Source organism: Myotis daubentonii, chromosome 1, assembly GCF_963259705.1.
Source record: "Myotis daubentonii chromosome 1, mMyoDau2.1, whole genome shotgun sequence".
NCBI lineage: Eukaryota > Metazoa > Chordata > Mammalia > Chiroptera > Vespertilionidae > Myotis > Myotis daubentonii.
In genome coordinates, this window is record NC_081840.1 from 77,627,445 (window position 1) to 77,633,668 (window position 6,224).

Sequence of the window (6,224 nt, forward strand, 5' to 3'; positions counted from 1 at the left end):
CTTCTCCAATACCCCCAAATGCTCCTCAGTCCCAGATCCCAATCTAGGAACAACCCTAGACTTAGAGTGTTTGACTGATCCTACTCAGCCTGCAAGCATACCCAGTCATTCCTGAACAGGTGACTATTTTACCAACAGCCCCAAGGACACAGACCACACTAGGAGTCAGAGATCTGAGTTTCAGTCCTGACTTTGTCACTAGCTCACTACGTTACCTTAGCCAGATTGCTTCATCTCTCTCAGTCTGGGTTTTTGCATCTGTAAAACAAAGAGTTAAGAATGACTGAGAGCATATGGGGTTTCATGACTTGTGCCAACACTGATACACTGATAGTGTCAGATGAACTGTTGCCATATGTAGAAGGGAAATAGCCATGATTGATTAGTGATGACTGCAGTGGTACAGCCACAACCCATACCGGCCATCCCCAGACCAGGTACGGCTATGATTCCTTCCAGCACTGACCGTCTATGACTCTACATCAACTCTGACAACTTTCCTTCACTTGCAGGCTGACAGGCAGGAGACAGCTACACTTCCAGAAAGAAACCAAAGCCTACAAAAGTGCTTCTAAGGCTTCTGACTTCTCAGTGATTCAAGTTAACCCGCCCCAGCCTTGCTTAAATGGCTGCTTCCCAAACAAGTTTCTCTTTGAAAGCAACAAACCCAGCTCGTCCTCCAGCCTCGTGGAAAGACCAAGTCCTGGGGGGTAGAGTTATGGTCCTGAGTGCTTTATATGCTGCTTTATAAATGGATATAGAGATAAAAGGGGACAGAGGGCTCATTTTTTATTTCTACAATTGATACACTTTGAAAATGGTGTCTTGTTCCTTTTACTTTCTTTGCCTTCAGGACTAGAAAGTAGGAGCCAACAGGTTCCCAGCTCTGTTCTCCAAGAGGAAAGCAGACTCTGGGAGGAAGGAGGCAGGTGTCCTTTACCTTAACATGAAAGGCTCTGCTCAACCCAGCACTGGATCGGCCCCAAACTGGCATCTCATCCACAAAAGCACTTTCTGCTCTTTCTACTACTTTACAAACAAAATTACATTTGACTCCCTAACACTCTCCGTGTAGGCAGTGTGGGTATTTTAATATCATCTAAATACTCTCCAAGTCATTCACAGAGATCAGAGTAAGACAGAGGAAATGCACTTCTTTCTATTAATTCATTTAACAAACATGAATTGACTCCCTCTAAAATTCCAGGCACTGTGCTGAGGGTGCAAAGATGAACAAGACAGGAGCTTGCCTTCAAGCAACTTACTATGTAGGTATTTTTGGAAGGAGGGATAGAAATGAGAGCCCTAGATTTTCCCTGTAGAACCCCTGTATCCACTCTCTCTTGCCTGCCAGTCTCTGCATGGAGAGTTGGCGATCACTGGACACTGACTCTGGCCTGGGCCCTTGGTTTGCATGGCTTTCTGCCATTCTTCTCTGACCTGTCTCTGTTGTATTTATTAAAGCGTATTGTGTGTGCCTCACCTCTGGCTTTACCCTATTGTGACCACCACAGGCAGAAATTTACCACAGGGCGCTATGAATTCACTGTTGGTCAGACTAAGCTTATTGGTCAAACCCCAGCTTCCTGAGCCCCCAGCCTTCAGGCTTTCTGCCTCAGGGGCCCAGCCCTGGGTTTCCTGTTGTTGCTGCTTCTGCTACAGCAATTCACAACAGCAGTGTCCCCAGGATAGCCCATGAGCTCTGCTACTCCCGCCTCAGCAAGGCCACAGCTGTTTCCAGGTGCATGCACTTAGGTAGCAGAGCCCTAGCAACCCAGTATTGTGGTTTCCTCAGCACCCACATGGGTGTCAAGTGGGGGCTTATGAGGTTACAAGTGAAAGAGCACCCCTCACCAGCAACTCCCTTGCCATCACCATCAGCAAACTCCCACATCATGTCCTCATAGCCCAAATCAAAGAAAGGAGGCAGTAGCACTGAGTCAATGGGGTGAGGGCAATCTAAATGGATAAACCAGGTCCGTCCAGGTAAAAACCATGAAAAGATTCCACACAGCTTCATCTTGTATATGTAAAGAATGCTTGTTTCCAAAACATTCACATCTGTTACCTTGAGTCACATTAAAATGTTTCTCTGAAGTTACTAAGAACAAAATATCACATTTCATTTTTCAAATGGAAATATATATATATATCCATATATATATATATATATATATATATATATATATATATATATATCCCTCCAAAAAGGTCTGTACCTTGTCCAAAGTCATCCAGTGAGGCAGGGATATTATTGGGAGCAGAACCAAGTTATCAAGTTCCTCTACAATAGCACACTGCATCCCCCAAACAAGAGCTAGGTGTTGACTTGAAGTTTCAGAGAGACCAGATTGTCTAAATACAGGATTATCCTTTATTTAGCATATGAATGAGCCAGCCTCTGGCCCACTTTGATCATCAGAAAAAGACATCCTAGCACATCACAGGATTATGAATTTCTTCCACCAACAGGAGCCTTCAGAAAAGATTGAAGGCAGGAGCCAGATGGGGCTGTGGCTGCCTTCAGATCTGGGGCCATCACACTGTGAATTACAGTTTCACAGGCAGCATCACGAGAGCCCTGAGGGAGACTGTTACTCACTCAGTAGGCAGCAGAACAGAAGCCCTAGAGGCTGAGTCATTTGCCCAAGGCCTTTGGCTCCTTCACTCTGTTCTCTTCCTTCCTCTCCACAGTGACTGCTCTTCACTTGTCTGTTTTAAAGCCTAGGCAAACTGCTGCTCAACCATCAACTGTAAAGCCGCCTAGGCTGCAGCGGCAAGAGAGAGCCCTAGAAAGGCAGCACAGCACCCTGGCTCTGTCATTGACCAGCTATCCAACCTTGGGAACATCCTTCATCTCTCTGGGCTTCGGTGTATTTCCTATAAAACAATGTCTGAGACTTCCACTACTTCTAAGATTACACATAATAACTCAAATAGTTGTCATATGGCAGAGAATTCAGTGGAGGTAGAGGAAGGGGACACCGCCTCCCAGGCTGAGGGTGTATCTATTTTGACATCAAGTAGTTGGTTTCCCCGGAGGTCATTCTCTTCCCTGGAGACACCACTGAGCTCCAAACTCGGGGACTTTCAAGCTAGAGTTCTGGGATTCACAGGCACGTTTCTGGGAATATCTCAATGCTCTTCAGTGAAAGAAAAATGTTCCCAAATGAAGTAAGTGAACTGGAGGTGTCAATGGGCATCCAGGAGAAATAAAGTGGCTGCACTAGAAGACACAGGACAAACGGTAAATTGGGGGAAATGTGTTTAAGTAAATAACTTTGAGTCCAATTTGATTCTTAAAAAGAAAATAGAGCAGTTCACAAGAATGGATAAGTGATGGAGACTAAAATAAGGACACTTCTGATGGGCTCTCCTTAGATTGGCCCTTCACCTGCATCATGCTGATACCCTCACAGCACACGCAGCACATACTTGTCATGCCCACTCTTTATCAGGCATGACCTGGGTGCCGGGGACACAAAGATGACAACCCCTCAGACATTCAGTTCACCTTTCCCTACAGAAGGCGCTCAGGTAACAAGGGGACACTGAGTCAGAAATGGGAGATGCTCTGCTCCATCTGAAGACAGCGTGCTCCCCTGGATGGGACAGGCACCATATTATTCAGCAGACAGAGTAGGGCATCTATAAGGCCAGGTTGGCACACACGTGACTAGGAAGAAGTGCCATGTCCAATGATGTGAGCTGCTCCGAAAGGCAGGCTGTGCTGGGTTTGTGCACAGACTTCCTGGGCACCTGCATCACCGTGGTGAGCTCGTGGCACAGTAGTAAGTGGCCCTGTCTTCAGTCCTCACTGAGGAGATCACCAAGTGGAAGGTTCGGTGGGTGTGACTGTGCTGCACGGAAAACCGACCCTGCGTAAAATCTGCATCATGGGCCTGATTGTTATCCCTGTAAAGGATAAACTGAAGGGAATGATCTGGCCTTTTTCGGTACCAGTATAAATCTGGATTTAAGTACTCGGTGTCATAAGTACAGAGCAGTGTCACCTCACTGCCAGTTGCCACTGTCTGGTCCAGGGAATTCTGGGTCACTTTGTTACACAGCATGCCCTTGTCTGTGAAGAGAAGAACCGAGGAAATAGTGAAGTCCTGCACCCCCAGCCACTGGGTGCAGCACAAGCCCGCCCAGAGGGAACTCAATGGGCAGAGGCAGGAGAAGGACACAGAGATAAAGGTCAAAGGCAGAGAATAACTGGAAAACTAGTGTAAGAGAGAAAGATGCCAAGCCGTTGAAAGTCAAAGAAAGGGAGCTGGGCTGGCAGAACAAGAGGAACATCAGCAAGTGAATGTACTTACAGAAAAGCAAAAGGCTAAAGGCCACAATACAGATCATCTTCTTTTCATGACAGAGCAGAGGGTATAGAATGAAACGGGGTCCTAAAACCTCTGAGACCATCTTAGAGCTTCTGACAGGAAGGAGATCAGAAGGAAATGAGAGGAGACAGGCAGCCCTGGCGGTCACGTGACTGAATTACTCCCTGAAGCAAATGCTTCCAGCCAAGGAAGCGTTGTTGTTGTTATTTTGGTCCTCAATCCATCTTGAGCGAGTACTTTGGTTTAAAAAAAAAAAAAAGAAAGAAAGAAAAGAAATTACTTTTTTAAAAAAGACAGAAATAGAAACTGCAAGCCCAACAATCACATGCTTAGATATCAAATTGCTATAAAAGTGGCCTACCCTCCATTTTTTTTCTTTTCTTTTTAATCCTCATCCGAGGATATTTTTTTCCATTGATTTTTAGAGAGAGTGGAAGGGAGGGAGGAGGGGAAGAGAGAGAGAGAAAGAAACATCGACCATAGATGGGAGAGACACATGGATTGGTTGCCTCCCACACACACAGCCCTAGCATGTGCCCCTACAGGGGCTAGGGAACCTGCAACCAACGTACTTGCCCTTGACCTTGACTGGGAATTAAGCCTGTGACTTCAGTTCTCATGCCAACACTCTAACCACTAAGCAAAACCCGCCAGGGCTACCCTCCTTTTCCATAGCTCCGATCACAGACTGGGGTGCCAGGGTGTGGTCACACTCTGGCCATGGCAGCACGGTAGAGGGGCACCTCACACAGCTGTGCGCACTTGTACTTGGTAAATGGAATAAATGAATGAGTACCTTAGACAAGTCCCTTCTGCTTCTATGTAAAGACAGGGGTGAGAGGGATGGACAAAGTCAATTCTAAATCTGTCTCAGCCCTGAATTCTAGAAACCTGTTACTTCTGTTTCTTAAGGACTGCCTGACCCTGGGAGGGGTTGCTGCACCTCTCTCCTTGGGCCCTTTGCAGCACCCACTTGGCTCCAGCTGAAAAATTCTCCCCCAAAGCAGAGCTTCCCAATGGGCACACTGCGTGAGTGGGTACAAGCTTGCTGAGACAGTGCTCTGTGTGGCCAATGGGGTCTGGGGGGCTGAAGTCCCTGCGGCCAGCTCTCCCAGCCACGTCCCATACGAATGCTGTTTTCTGCAAAAGCCAGGACATAACAACAGTTGGGAAACACTGCCCTGAAAAATAGAAGACTGACTAATTCATTCCTCCAAACCTAGGAGTGTGCTAGCAGTGGTTCTAGGAATTCTTTTGTCTCCCTTTCCCCCAATTCATCTGCAAGTTCTGTCCTTTCTGCCAGGGTGTCCTCAAAAATTGTATACATCCTTTAACAGCTGATAGTTCAATTTTGAAAATGAAATGAACTTTAGTAAACACTGCCTTTATAATTATTCTAAGTGTGTAAACATTTTTGGGGGACACCTTATTTATCTACAGTCCATCCATTTTTCTCATCTCCTGGACACCATCATCCCTTGTCAGGACCACTAACTGGTCCCCTTGCTTCTGCTTCTGTCTCTGGGCAACCTCTTTTCCAGGTATTTATGGAATAAATCATGATGCCAGCTGGACCTCCTTTCCTGGGCCTGTAACTCCCTGCAAATGGTCTGATCCCTGCCTCCTGCCCAGCCTCCCGGCTCGTCCTCTCCTCCCTCTTTTACTCCCCCTCAGCTGCTGGGGCCTTCCTTCTGGTCCTCTATCTGCCTCTCTTTTCTAGCTGCCTGACACTCTGGTCTGAGTTCTTCACAAACCTCAGCTCAAAGAGGCTTTCCCTCAAAGAGGCCACCCCAAGTAAATTAGTCACCTCCCTACCCCCCCACCCAGAGTCACCCTCAGTTACACCTCCTTATTTCCTCTCACATTTGTTATTTGTTTCTCCTG

General features: G+C 46.8%; 1 gene segment (V, D, J or C); it reads left to right on the forward strand.

Annotated features, from left to right (window-relative positions):
- LOC132240156 (T cell receptor delta constant-like) overlaps nt 1-2,099 on the forward strand; it is a 62,343-nt gene extending 60,244 nt beyond the window's left edge. The window contains exon 7 of the C gene segment in view: nt 513-2,099.
- Nucleotides 2,100-6,224: the final 4,125 nt, after the last annotated feature.